The following is a 13,294-nucleotide window of genomic DNA, read 5'->3' as shown; positions in this document are numbered from 1 at the left end:
AAGTCTGAGGCAGAAGATTCACTTGAACTGGGGGGCAGTGAGCTGAGATTGTGCCACTGCACCCACTCTGTCTGGGTGACAGAGTGAGATTCTGTTTCCAAAAAAAAAATCACAAAAAACTTTACTATTGTTAAGTTCTTAAACTGATGTATGGTAGGGTAAGTCAGGATATTCAGATTTTATTTCTTACAAAACTTTATGGAACTAACAATGGCAAAGTTCATGAGAGCTAATAAAATTCACCATTGACACTTCTGGTTCAATAACTCATGATAAATTAATATATTCTTCACAAAATACTTTCTGATGGATAACACAATAAGGACTATAGTCTTTATGCATTTTACATTTTACGAACTTTGTAAATTTGTCTAACTAGGACTGTTTCTGGTCCACATGTATTTTTGTATCATCTGTAATACATCTTAGCAGATTCTGCTTCAGATTATACTGAATTAATATTTTCTCAACTTCTTTGAATATATTTTCACAGGTAGTTGTGCCATGCAGACTATTCACAGAGGCCATTTAGGTACTTCAAACTCTGCCTTGACTCCTTGAATAAATAATAACTAAGCTGTATCAGTAACATATGTTAACATATTAAAAGCTGAGAGAAACCACTCACAACTATTTTCCTCATTTTTAAGTGACATTGATATTGCTTCTGATGTCTTCAATTCTTCCAGCAATGATTTTTGCTGAAAGGTTAATAGTACTAGGCAGTTTTATTTTGTCTGGATACATTTTTTCGTCTGCTGCAATCAAACACAATTTAATTGATTCACCATTAGTAAATGACTTCTCTTGCTTGGCTAACAAGTGAGTCACTCAGAAACAAACTTTGATTGCAAATTCTGCTGTGCTAAGATGTTCTTTTAAAATTTTATAATTTTTCTAACCATGGCTTTACCATGAATTGAGAATATTGTGATAAGTGCCAAGTTTGATAATATCAACATATATTGTAGTCTTTTACCACAGTATACTTTCATTGCAAATTAAACACAATGCTTTTGTATGGCAAACCATATAAAAACAGGTAGTGAAGTGGATTTAGACTTCTAATCTAGAAAGCAGCCTGACATCATTTTAAAATAGCATTTGCATAGACCAAAGATATCACAAATACTCAGTGGCATTTCTTAATCGAAAATTTTTTCATGAATTATCTATATTTCTAACATTTTTGGATTTTTGGCTTGCAGATTAAAAGTGTCAAGTTAGAGATGAAGGAAGGCGTTGCTGCAAAGAGATGGTCTTAAACCAAGTTAAGGGACCATTACAAGTTTAATAGGAAGATGAAAAATAACTATAAAAAGTAACTACAAGGGACATTCTTCCAGAATGGCAGAGTTAGGGCCTTTGAATATTCACTATTCTACACAAGCAATGAGAATATTGACAAAAAAATTATCAAAATCAACATCTTCAGAGTTCTGGAAATAAACTGGAGACTTGAAACAATATGAGGAGTATTTGTTTAAGAAAAATGGTGAGATCTTGGGAAGAACAATAAGCTTCATGGCATTTTTGAGAAGTGCTATTCCCATTCCACTATCTTTAGTTCAACAGTAGCCATCAAGATCAGAAGCCTTACAATAACAGTAGCTCTGAAAACCAGCAGTCTAGCAGCCACCAGAGAGAAAATAATAGATCTGAAGCTGTTAAATATCCTTATTCACAGAATATGTTACTATTTGAGCTTTCTAGCAGCTCCCTGGAAGTGCACACTCACAGGGCTTATCTTTATTTGGCCTGGGAGTTTTCTCAGTGGAATTTTTCCTGAGGCATTTAAAAAAAATAATCAGCAGTAACTTTTTTAAATTGCAAATATCTGAGTTATAGTTAACAATGTTGCAAAAAAAAAAAAGACCCACAAAAATCTTCAAAAGAAAAAGCTGGAGAATTAGAAGTCTATAGAGAGGGCCAGATGTGGTGGCTCATGCCTGTAATCCCAGCACTTTGGGAGGCTGAGGCAGGTGGATCACCAGAGGCCAGGAGTTCAAGACTAACCTGGGCAACATGGCGAAACCTCATCTCTACAAAAAAAAAAAAAAAAAAAAAAAAAAAAAAAAAAAAAAAAAAGTAGCTAGGCATGGTGGCGCACACCTGTAATAACAGCTACTTGAGAGGCTGAGTCAGGAGAATTGCTTGATCCCAGGAGGCAGAGGTTGCAGTGAGCTGAGATCATGCCACTGCACGCTGTCCTGGGTGACAAAGCAAGACTCTGTCTCAAATAAAACAAAAGAAAATAACAGACTTCTATAGAGGGTATTAAAAGGTTTTGAAACATTCACTGTAGGAAACTGAATAAAAATAAAACCATGTGCATGTGCAGAGTTGTAAATACACCCAGGGGAAAAAAAACCTGAGGTATTCCTAATCTCTTCTGGCTGATCTTGAGACTGCACAAACCAAAAACGAAGGCTTAGGCAAAGATGTAAACTGCTAAAATGTCAAAGGAACTACCTCAACATGCACACAGAATCCCTTGGCAAATATAAGAAGACTTATCAGTTCAAGGCATTTAAGGAAATCTCAGTGCAATCATTAGCTGATCATAAAGCTAAGTGAGTAGAGATTTAAGTGTCAATATACAATAAAGCATAGCAAAATAGTTTGTAGAGTTGTCATATAATATTATTTAAAATGCCTGGCTTTCAACAAAAAATTATGAGACACAAAGACACAGTAAGTATGGACCATACCTGGTGGGGGGTGGGGGGTGGGAACACCAATAGAAACTGTCCGGAAGGAAGCCCAGACTTTCTAGGCAAAGATTTTATAAGAGCCATTATAAATATATTTAAAGGACTAACTGAAACCATTTTTAAAGAACTAAAGAAAAGTATGAGAACAATATAGCACTGAATACAAAATATCAGTGAGGAGATAGATTATAAGAAAAAAACAAATGGAAATTCTGGAGTTAAGAAGTACAATAACTGAAAAGAAAATTTTAGTGGAGGAGCTCAGCAGCAGATCTGAGTTGGCAGAAGAAGGAATAAATGAGCTTGAATATAAGTCAATGGAGATAATGCAGTCAGAAAAATAGAAATAAAAACCTATTGAAGAAATATACACAGAAGCTTCAGAAAACTGTGGGACATCATAAAGTGTATCAACATACACAAAATGGGAGTTTCAGAAATGGGGGAGAGAGAGAAAGAAGAAGAAAGAGTACTTAGATAATGGACACAAATTTTACATATTTAATGAAAACATTAACTTACATATCTAAGCAGCTAAAGGAAGTTTAAGTAGAGTAATCTCAAAGAGATTCAGACCTGGATATACCATAATCAAATTGTTCAGAGCCAAGGGCGAAGAGGAATCTTGAAAGCAGCAAGTAAAAAGCAACTCAGCATCTACAAGGGATCCTTAATAAGATTAACAGCTAATTTCTCATCAGAAACCATGAAAGCCAGAAGGCAGTGGAAGAACATATATAAAGTTCTCAAAAAAAAAGGCTTATCAGTTAAGAATTCTATATCCAACAAAGTATTATTCAAAAATGATGAAGAAATGGAGACATTTTCAGATGAAGAAAAATGGCCAGAATTGTTTGCAAACTTTTATTACAAACGATACTAAAGAGTATTACAATTCCTTTAGGCTGAAATGAAAGGATGACAAACATTAACTTGCATCCACATTAAGAAACAGAGTGTCAGTAAAAGTAATTACATAGGTAAATAGGAAAGATAGTATTATCTCTCTATGCATCCGCCCATCCATCCATGCATTCTTCCAAGCATCCATCCATCCATCCTTTTGTATTATCTTGTCTGACTTAAAATACAAGTTTGCAAAGCAGTTATAGGATTGTGTTGATGAACCTATAATATTATAAAGATGTAATTTGTATGATAATCATAGCATAAAGTTGGGCAAAGAAATGGAGCTACATAGAAGTAAAATAGTTACGTACTAGTGAAAATAAGATGGTATTAATATGAACTATATTGCTATAAGGTGTTAATTGTAATCTCCAAGGCAACCACTAATAAAATAAAAATACTCTAAAAGAAATCACAAGAGAATTAAAATGGTACAATAGAAAATATCTATTTAACAATAAAATAAGGCAGTAATGGTGGAATAGATTAAAAACAGACAAGAGACATATATAAAAAATACCAAGTGGCAGACTTAAATGCTTCATTATTCATAATCAATTTAGGTATAAATAGATTACACTAATAAAAATACAGAGGTTGTAATAATATTCATAAAATATGTATTTCATTTACAAGAGACAGAATTTAGATTCAAAGCAAAAATAGGTTGAAAGTAAAAGGATGGAAAATAACGGCATGAAAATAGTAATTAAAGGAGAACTGTAGTGGCTATACTAATAATAAACACAATAGACATCAAGAAAAAAGGTAGTAAGTGTTAGCATGATTTATCTTTCTTCATTATTTTATTTTTAATCTGTCCAAATATTTATATTAAAAGTAGATTTCTTACATATAGCACATGTTGAATCTTGTTTCTTTATCAACTCTAACAATAGCTGTCTTTTAATTGTATTTATGCCACTCATATTGAAAAAATTATTGATATGGTTGGATTAATGTCTACCACATTTGTAATTGTTTTCTAATTTGTTACATTTGTTCTTTCTTTCCTGTCTTCTCTGGTTTTGATTGAGCATTTTATATGATTTCATTTTATCTCTTTTTGTAGCACAACACAACACTTATATATTTTTTTAAAATTAGGAGTTGACCTCAAATTTGCAATATATATTTTTAACTGATTTAAGTTTCTCTTTGAAAAACACTACACTGCCTAATGTATAGTGCATGTAGCTTATTGCAGAGTATTTCCAACTCATCCTTTCCATCTCTTATGATGCTGCTGTCATTCATTTCAAGTATCTAGGTATATTGGTCACCTCATACAATTTTACTATTAATACCTTAAACAGTTATATTTTAAGTCAATTAAAAATAAAAAAATTTAATTCATTTATTCTGTCTTGAATATTCTTTATATAGATCTCAGTTTCTGATCTATATAATTTTCCTTCTGCCTGAAGGCTTTCTTACTATCTTTTGACATTTCTTGTAGGGTAAGCCTGCTGGTGATAAACTGCCTCAGTTTTTGTTTGAGGAAGTCTGCCTGTTTCCTTCAATTTTGAAGAAAATTTGTTTGAGGAAGTCTGCCTGTTTCCTTCAATTTTGAAGAAAAATTTTACTGCAAATAGGATTTTAGGTTGATGGGGTTTTTTCTTTCAATACTTTAATTCACTTCACTTTGTTCTTACTTATGGTTTCTGACAAAAAGACAACTATAATTATTTTCCGTGTTTCTCCATGGGCAAGATGACTTCTTTTCATTTGGGTTCTTTTGTAATTTTCTCTTTTTTTTCTTAGTAGTTTGAATATGATATGCATAGTTGTATATATTTTGTTATGTATCCTACCTGTTTTCTAAGCTTTCCAGGTCTGTGGGTTGGCATTATTAATTTTAGAAAGGTCTCAGCTACTATTACTTCAAACATTTCTTCTTCTCCATTTTTCTTTCTCCTCCTCATATTCCAGTTATGCATATATTCACATTTTAAATTTGTCCCACTTTCTTTTGATATTGTTCTTATTTTTTATTCTTCTTTATGCCCTTTTATATCAGTTTGGAAATTTTCTGAAGATGTATCCTCAAGAGTACTTATTCCCTCTCTTTCTTAGTTTAAATGCATTTCATTTTTAGACAATCTACATGACAAGTTTTTTTTTCCTTAAAAGTGATGCCTCCACACCAAATAAGTCAGAATCAAAACAATTAAAAAGCTCACGATGACATCAGTCTCATTTGTCTTAATCTCTGGTGTTGTGTTGATGACAAGTGGCAGCCAGTTATGATGACAGGTGATAGATCCAAAGTAATTACCAAATTTCTTAACATCTTTTAATTTCTAAACCATTCTTTAAAAAATCATATATGGGGTCATACTGACCATCCTTACGGTAGTTCAGCAGAGCAACCATGCCAGGTGGATTTAGGTTTTCACCAATAAAGAACTGGTAGTTTTGCTGGGCATGTGGCTTATGCCTGTAATCCAAGCACTTTGGAAGGCCAAGGCAGGTGGATCACTTGAGGTCAGGAGTTCGAGTTCAGCCTGGCCAACATGGTGAAACCCTGTCTCTACTAAAAATACAATAATTAGCTGGGCATGGTGGTGCATGCCTGTAATCCCAGCTACTGAAGAGACTGAGGCAGAAGAATTACTTGAACAAAGGAGGCAGAGATTGCAGTGAGCTGTGATTGTGCCACTGCACTCCAGCCTGGGTGACAGAGCGAGACCCTATCTCAAAAAGAAAAAAAAATGGAACTAGTAGTTTTTAAAATTAGCAAAGATGTGCTTGATTTGTTCTTCATTCCTGTTATAAAAGGTTTCACTCTTTCTGGTCTCTGTTCTTCAAGTTTTTCGTTGATTGATTTCATGTAATCTTTGATATACTTCTTGTAGGCTTCTTTTGTGAAGATGCTTTCCTGCAAGTGATGGTTTGTAACAATATCAACACTAGTGATTATCGTGCTTTCAGTAACTTCACCCTCAGTACTTTCAGAGGAGGAATTTCTGCCAATGAGTGAGTCATCAGTGTTCCCTGTTGTCTTACTGACCATCTTCTGCTCCACTTCCAGGCACAGCCCATTTGTGATCTCCCAGATCTTGTAAATGTCAGAGAACATCTCATTGTGGCTGATGAGGTCCTGGAAGATAATCGTGATGGGGCTGAAGGGAGATGAAGGTGGCACTAGCTTAGCAGAAGCCTGGAGTTCAGAGCACGGTGCAGCCAGAGTGGTGCTGTGGGGGAGGGAAGAGTGGCAGGAAAAGCTACTCTCCTTTTCACACTGTCCAGTCTACTGGTGAGCCAATCAAGGCATTTTCTATTTCTGTTACTGTGGTTTTGATTTCTAGTATTTCCTTTGATTATTTCTTAGGATTTCTACCTCTCTGCTTACATTGTCCATTCGTTGTTCCATGTTGTCTATGTTTTCTATCAGAGTCTTTAACATATTAATCATACTTATTTCAAATTCTGATAATTCCAAATTGGTATCATCTCTTAATTTGTTTCTGTTACTTGGTTTTTCTCCTCTATAAAATAAAAATAAAATTCTAAATCCCCCTTTCCCCGACCAACTGAACAGACTCCCTCTTGGACAAGGGCAACCCAGAAAAATCTTTAGAAACTGAGTTCCCAGCCATGACAGGAGAGGAGATTAGATGAGCCTCATGATACCCCCGTCCCTTCTATTGTTTCAACATAACTACTGACTAGTATTAATGTTAAAATAGAGATTATAAGACTGACAGAACAGACACTTTGTGGCAATAAGATACCAAATTACAAATGGAACTTAAGGCCATTCTAGGCAAGGGTTAAGTCATGTACCCTACACCTAAGAAATAAATGACATTCTAACTGCCACAAAGCTTTTTGTTTGTTTCTCTAGCAGCTAAACAAGCACTGACCTCAAGATGAGCAATATTAAAACAATTTGTAGTTCACCACCACATTCTGACTAACTAATCTCTACCAGCCATAACTACAGCTTTTATTGGACAAGAGACTGATTTCAGCACTTTCTACAGATAAGAAGACCATCAACCATGGATTGGTTCTGGCCAGTTTCCAGAAGATACACTCTTACATGCCTTCATGCCCTGAAAAGGCATTTTGATGTTTAGGGCCTAGTTGTGATACATTTAAATGTCTCATTTCTCCAAAAAAAAAAAAAAAAATACAAATGGCCAATAAACATGTGAAAAAATGCTCAACGTTTTCAGAAAAATGCTCAACTAATCATCAGATAAATGCAAATTAAAACCACAATGAGATATCACCTTTACTCCAGCCAGAATAGCCATTATTAAAAGTCAAAAAACAGTGGATGTGGCGAAAAGGGAATGCTTCTACACGGTTGGTGGGAATGTAAATTAGTACAATCTGTATGGAAAACAGTGTGGAGATTTCTTAGAGAACCACAAGCAGATCTACCATTCAATTCAGCAATCCCACTGCTGGGTATCTACCCAAAGGCAATATAAGTAATTATGTCAAAAAGACCCCTGCACACATATGTTTATTGCAGCATAATTCACAATTGTAAAGATATGGAAACAACCTATGTGCTTATCAACTGATGAGTGGATAAAGAAAACGTGGTATATATACACCATGGAATACTACACAGCCATAAAAAAGAACAAAATAATGTATTTTGTCACAACTTGGATGAAAGTAGAGTCCATTATTCTAAGTGAAGTAACTCAGTAATGGAAAACCAAATACTGTATGTTCTGACTTCTAAGTGGGAGCTAAGCTATGGGTATGCAAAGGCATACAGAGTGGTATAAGGGATACTGAAGACTCAGAAGGGGGACATTGGGAGGAGGATGAGGGATAAAAAACTACATATTGGGTACAATGCATACTGCTTTGGTGACAGGTACACTAAAATTTCAGACTTCACCACGATGCAATTCATCCATATAACCAAAAAACCACTTGCACCCCTAAAGCTGACATTAAAAAAATATTAAGTCTCCACCCCAAGGTAAACATGGGTCTTATGTTGCATGCATATCCATAGCTCTTCCTGTAACCTGTTGAATACGTTTGTTTTGCCAACCTGTTCAACATAAATCTCCTACCTCAACCCCTTCTCCTTTGAAATTCCTGTTTCTCGTTTTTTCTGGAGGCACACTTCCCGGCTTGTGGGATGGCCACCTTACAGGCTGCAACCTTTTACAAGAAATAAAGTCTCCTTTCCGAATTTATAAATGGTGTGGTTTTAAATTGAACATCTCAGAGAGAGTTTTGTTTTGTTCTTGGCTTTTTGCATTCTTTGCAATTTTGTTTTACAATAGGATATGTTATATTGGATAATAAGAACTGAGGTAAATAGGTGTTCAGTGTGAGGTTTTATGTTAATCTAGCTAGGAATTGCACTGTTTGTTTGCTGTAGCTGCAGTTTTCAGAGGCTCTAAATTCCTCTAGTGTCATTGCTTTTGTCTACTTTGTTGTCTTTGGGTTTTCCTAAGAACTCCTTCTTGAATAATCTGTACCTTGCACCTCTTTCAACTATAATTCCCTTTTGTGATACTGAAGCCCTATTGGTGTGGTGGTAATGTGTGGGATACGGGAAGATTATATGATTGTATGATGAAGTCTCCGATTTTTCGTGGGTCTGTTTTTGGAAGCTGTGACCATCAGCATGGATCTTAACTCCCCATGTTTCTCCTTTCTTCTTCAGGTGATACAGGGGTAGAGTAGGAGACATGCCATTCCCTCAGCTAAGGCAAAGCCCTGGGAAAGTATTTTTTCCCTGGAGAGCAGGTCCTTGTAATGGAGAATGCTCTGATTGTATTTCTTTTTTCCTTTTTCTTTTTTTTTAGACAGAGTCTTGCTCTGTCTCCCAAGCTGGGATGCAATGGCACAATCTTGGCTCACCACAACCTCCACCTCCTGGGTTCAAGAGATTCTCCTGCCTCGGCCTCCAGAGTAGCTGGGATTACAGGCGCCCACAACCATGACCAATTAAGTTTTGTATTTTTAGTAGAGATGTGGTTTCGCCATGTTGGCCAGGCTGGTCTCGAACTCCTGACTTCAGTTTTTTTTATTTTTTTAATTTGAGACAAAGTTTTGCTCTGTTGCCCAGGCTGGAGTGCAGTGGTGCGATCTCACACACTGCAACTTCCTTCTCCTGGCTTTAAGCTATTCTCCTGCCTCAGCCTCCCCAGTAGCTGGAATTATGGGCACCCACCAACATGCCCCGCTAATTTTTGTATTTTTACTAAAGACGGGGTTTCATCATGTTGGTCGGGCTGGTCTTCAACTCCTGACCTCAGGGGATCTGCCCTCCTCGGCCTCCCAAAGTGCTAGGATTATAGGCGTGAGCCGTCGTATCTGGCCTCTGGTTGTTATTTCACAATGGTTACTTTTTCTCTCACCCTGCCAGAGTCTCTGAGGGACTTTTTCTAGGCCTTTCATTGGAAAAATCCTGGAACCTGGTAGGATTTCTGAAGGCAAAACCCTCCAAAGTGTGCCCCCAGGAGTTTCTAATTCTATACCTTATCCACACTCAGCCTCTAGTAATTTATCCCAGTTATCATGTAAATATTCCTACTAGTTTACAGCTTCAGTGCTTCCCCCAGTGAGCAGATCTCAGCTGCGATTCTCCACATTTCTGGATTTTGCCCTATAACCTCAGTTTCACTGATGGGCCAAGAAAAGTCTCTAATTTTCAGTTTGTTTAGTTTTTTTGTTATTGTAAGGACAGGAGTGATGACTTCAAAGATCTTTACAAGCCAGAGTTAAAACTGGAAATTCAACCACAGCTTTCCTTATTCACGAAGACTGCTTCTCCTAGGCCACAGAATCAGGAGGCTTGGTTTTCTTTCTTTTTTTTTTCCTGGTTTTTATTTTTATTTTTTATTTTTTTGAGATGAAGCCTCACTCTGTTACCCAGGCTGAAGTCCAGTGGCTCAATCTTGGCTCACTGCAACCTCCACCTCCTGGGTTCAAGCGATTCTACTGCCTCAGCCTCCAGAGTAGCTGGGAGTACAGGTGTGCACCACCATACCTGGCTAATTTTTGTACTTTTAGTAGAGACATGGTTTCACCATGTTGGCCAGACTGGTCTGGAACTCCTGACCTCAGGTGATCCACCCACCTCAGACTCCCAAAGTGCTGGGATTACAGGCATGAGCCACCGCGCCCGGCTACTGGTTTTCAAATGTGGCTCACATCACGGCATACCCTGCCACGCATTTAACCTGAAAACTCCCCTTTCAGTAATTAAATACACTTGCTTCACGGGTCATTATGATGTGATTTATGACATGTGTGTAATTGTCAGAATTACTGTGGGTAATTAAAATATGAAGTGAATGCTGCCAGAGGCTTCAGTCCCTCTCAATGTCCTCATTAAAAATCAGGAGCTGACCAAATTATAAATAGACTGGTTTGCACAAGTTCCCAGCAAAACCTAATTATGAAACTTATCCTTATTCTATCAGAACTCACTCCATTAGTCATGCAAATTCTGAAAGTGATTAAGTTATTTTATGTGCCGGAATTGTGGAATTAATAATAAAGAGGTGGGTAACAGTAATTAGCCATTACTACGAAACTTCATTATCTCAGGTCACTCTGGGTCGAAGTTGCAAGTCTTCCCAACCCCACACCCAACACACTGAAGAAGCATCCCTACCTTTCAGATAGTTTAACACATGAATTAATGGTTTTAGTGAGTTTATGATAACTTTTTAAAATGAAAGCTAAACTAGGAGAAGGAAGAGGATTTATGAACTCTGCATGAGGTAGTATTTTGCAACTGATTGGACACAGATATTTGGCAACTATAATCAGCAGAAGTCTTTTTTTTTTTTTTTTGAGACAGGGTCTGGCTCTGCCATCCAGGCTGGAGTGCAGTGACATCGTCTCAGCTCACTGCAGCCTCGACCTCCTGGGCTCAAATGATCCTCCCACATCAGCCTCCCAAGTAGCTGGGACTACAGGCATGAGCCATCACACCTGGCTAATTTTTGTGGTTTTCTTTTTTTGTAGAGACAGGGTTTCATCATGTTGCCCAGGCTGGTCTTGAACTCCTGGGCTCAAGTGATCCTCCCACCTCTGCCTTCCCAAGTGCTGGGATTACAGGCATGAGCCATGTTGCCAAGCCAGTGGAAGTCTTTCCTCCCAGAAAAGGCAAAGCACAACAAGGAGAAATTAGTTACCCTGAGGTTGTTTCTAGATATGACAGCAGGAACAGGAGTAAATGATAAAGTTCAAAGCTTAGATGATTATGTCTCATTTTCTCTCTAATTTCACAGATAGGGGATTTAGCCTGGAAAGAATATATGACTGCCAGTTACTAAGTGAGCCAGACATCAAGCCTAGTGCCACATGTCTCTTCTTTAAAGCATGATAGGTCACCAACTGAAGAGGAAATTGGTGAGCATCAACTTTCTCAGCATGGTGAGAGAACATTGATGGCTGGTTCATGCTAAATGTCCAGAGGAAAGAAAAGGTAATTCACTGATTGTTCAGCCTGGTGAATTTTAACGTCTCATGAGACAAGAAAATTACTATGTGGAAACACAGACATCGTGATGCTTATTCAGAAGATGCTAAGAACTTTGATGACTCATTCAATATATCTTTGTAAAAGTAAATAAAATGCAAAAGATAAGGAAGGCAAAAAAGAGATGGATAGAAAAGGAAGGGAAGGAGAAGAAAGAAAAAAGAGAAATGCATATTTCATAGAATGATGCAATATTTAACAGTTAAATGTGGCGGGTGGGCCTGGTGGCTTATGCCTGTAATCCCAGCAGTTTGGGAGGCCAAGGTGGGAGGATCACCTGAGGTCAGGAGTTCGAGACCAGCCTGACCAACATGGAGAAACCCCATCTCTACTAAAAACATAAAATTAGCTGGGTGTGGTGGCGCATGCCTGTAATCCTAGCTACTCAGGAGGCTAAGGCAGGAGAATCGCTTGAACCTGGGAGGAGTAGGTTGCAGTGAGCCAAGATCGTGCCACTGTACTCCAGCCTGGGCAACAAGAGCAAAACTCCACCTCAAAAAAAAAAAAAAAGTGAAATGCTTATGTATCAGCCTATGGGGGCTCAGTGCTGCCAATTTGGTGAGGACGATGGGGTATATGCAAATGTCCTTTTGTAGACGCAATGAGAAAAAAGAGGCAGAGAAGGGGCAAGAGGTATCTCTCACAGGAATACAGAAATTCTAGCTCTGCATACATAACTAATTGACTGCCTGTATAAACTCAACTATCTGAAATTCACCCTTTTACACACTCTCTCTCTGGGTTAAGGACAGAAAACTTTCTGTGCTACTCAAGAATGAGATCTCAAATGAAAAGGAGCAACGCTGTGAACTTTGCCTGGAAAGAAACATTCCTCTACAGCCCTGCTGGTTTCAGGTGTGATTGGTAAATATGGACTTTTAAATGGGCTTATCCAAATGACATCCTCACATGAATGAGACAAATAGAAACTCATATGAAAGGTGCTTTCGGAAATGACATAAAAGAAGAAATGATTGAGACAAGGGAGTCAAGAGGTGTGGTAAGAGAGAATGGGTCTCTTTTTGGAGAGGCTGTAGATGACTGTCAGCAAATCGCTCCTAGTAAGGTAGCACTTTTAAGAGATGGTGGAGAAAGGGCTGAACATTTAGGGATCTGGGGATGAGGAGCTGAGTAACAGAGATTGATAAACTCGTGAAGATGCAGAGCTTTATAGGAGAGAAGGTAA

General features: G+C 37.5%; 1 protein-coding gene and 1 pseudogene across 2 annotated transcripts in view; both read right to left on the bottom strand.

Annotated features, from left to right (window-relative positions):
* The window catches only part of KCNU1 (potassium calcium-activated channel subfamily U member 1), a 157,972-nt gene that overhangs the window by 46,993 nt on the left and 97,685 nt on the right, over positions 1-13,294 (bottom strand). The gene's annotated exons all lie outside the window — the stretch shown is intronic.
* Positions 5,910-6,732, bottom strand: LOC104007570 (translationally-controlled tumor protein-like; annotated as a pseudogene).

The sequence above is a fragment of the Pan troglodytes genome, chromosome 7, assembly GCF_028858775.2.
Source record: "Pan troglodytes isolate AG18354 chromosome 7, NHGRI_mPanTro3-v2.0_pri, whole genome shotgun sequence".
Lineage (NCBI taxonomy): Eukaryota > Metazoa > Chordata > Mammalia > Primates > Hominidae > Pan > Pan troglodytes.
Note: the sequence above shows the minus strand (reverse complement) of the source record. Positions and strands in the feature narration are given on the sequence as shown.